We start from the raw sequence: 1890 nt of genomic DNA, 5'->3' as shown, positions 1-1890 counted from the left end.
ATTATTATTATCATCATATGTCATTACACTATATTGACGCTCATGCCCTGAAATCCTGTCAAAGGGGTTATAATGAATAAGGGAGATTAATATTTGACGATTAGGTAGAAAAGCAACTTAAGGATAAAAAAGGGGCATAGGTATTGCTTGCATTTATTGGGCACAAGAAGATGAAGAACCATCAACCGATTTCATACGTGAGCAACAGCTAACGAGGACATCCAGACAGACAGCTCATAACAGCAAACCTACGAATGGTCCACACTTTTCAAATCGAAAAGTTCATCCTCTCGGGATACGCGCTCGAAACAAGGCGGAGTGTCGTCTTGAGCGCGTACGAGATGACGAGTCCTGTAGTTCAGTGAATCCATAACCCAGAAGCCAATGACTGTTAATTAGGCGCAGGTGAGTCTGGGACAACAATAGGGATATTTGTACCGTAAATCTGCTACAGCTGTACAGCCAGTCCTAGGACCCTGGATCGGACATCTGTAATATTGTAATGTACATGCACATGTATAACATACATACATATATATATATATGTGTATATATATACATGTGTGTGTGTGTGTGTGTGTTTATATGTATGTATATATGTGTGTATTATATACATATCATATACATATACACATTATATATATATATATATATATATATATATATATATATATATATATAAACACACACCACACACTCTAACACATACACATACACATTCACACAAACGCGCCACAAACACAAACACACACACACACACAGATATGTGTGTGTGTTTGTGTTTATAGACATATTTATTGATTTACGTTTCGTAGTCGAGCCGCATTCCGTGTTCGGTGCGGTAGCAATGAACCCGCTGTCTGATGAACTAAAGGGGGGGAGAGGAGTCCTCAGTTGAGGGGGGGAAGAAAAGCTACGGGTAGCTAGCTACCTAGAAATTGAAACGAGGTGAAGAGTGTAAAGTAGGGGGGCGATACCCCTTGCGTGGTTTTTTTCTTTATCTGCGGTGTGGTAATGTGGAACCTTTTTCTTTTCCAGATTGGAGCCAGGTTGGACATGCAGGAGACACCTTTTTTTTTTTTTTTTTTTTTTTTAGCGTAATGGGAAAAACAGAGCATAATAATAAAAACAAACGTAATAATAAGGGAACGGTAGTTGATTTTTTTTTTCCGCCCGCTAGGGATTATCATAATAGGTGTGTACCCATTATGATAGCCTATTGCAGGTGAGACCCTCGCCTGCCTCCCTACCAGCTCCTAGGAGCTGAGAGCGAGGTTCTATGTTGCTCTTGTATTTTGTATTTGAGACCGTCATGCCAGACCTTATCAAAGGCCTTGGTGACGTCTCGTAGTATAATGTTGGTTTGGTGCTTGTTTGCAAGACTGAGAGCGATCTCCTCGTAAGGAAGGGCGATTGCGCTCCCAGTCCCTCTGTGTGGGCGAAAGCCGTGTTGCCTAGGGTTGTGTATGTTGTATTCAAGGTGTGTTTTAAGTCTGTGTGTGATAATCCTCTCAAGCAACTTCCCGGGAACTTCCAGCAGTGAAATGGGCCGGAAGCTGGTCACCTCGTGAGGTGGCTTTCCTGGCTTGGGGATGAGGATGATTGATGCATGTTTGAATGGAGTGGGGAAGTGTCCTGTTGCCAGGGCAGCGTTGAAAATGTGGCGAAGTCTGGAGAGCATGATGGGTGGAAGGTGTTGCATGATAAGTTTGTTGATGTTGCTGTTTCCTGGTGTTGTGTTTTGTGATCGTGTGTGTGCATATCTCATGTCTTCTGGTGTGATGGGGTGTGATAGAGGGTTGTCTGGTGTGAGTGTGGTGAGTGATATTGTTTGTGATGGGAGAATCAGGTGTTGCAGGTGTTGTAGTGATTGTGTTACCTCGGCTTCTG

General features: G+C 42.6%; 1 long non-coding RNA gene across 1 annotated transcript; it reads right to left on the bottom strand.

Annotated features, from left to right (window-relative positions):
• Positions 1 to 139: 139 nt before the first annotated feature.
• Positions 140 to 867, bottom strand: LOC119570055. Its single transcript, XR_005228358.1, has 2 exons — positions 807 to 867; positions 140 to 489 (listed from the first exon to the last, which is right to left on the bottom strand). It is a non-coding gene; the product is annotated as an uncharacterized LOC119570055 (long non-coding RNA).
• Between the last annotated feature and the right edge of the window lie 1023 nt (positions 868 to 1890).

The sequence above is a fragment of the Penaeus monodon genome, unplaced genomic scaffold, assembly GCF_015228065.2.
Source record: "Penaeus monodon isolate SGIC_2016 unplaced genomic scaffold, NSTDA_Pmon_1 PmonScaffold_21382, whole genome shotgun sequence".
NCBI lineage: Eukaryota > Metazoa > Arthropoda > Malacostraca > Decapoda > Penaeidae > Penaeus > Penaeus monodon.
This window is presented reverse-complemented; position numbering and strand designations above follow the sequence as displayed.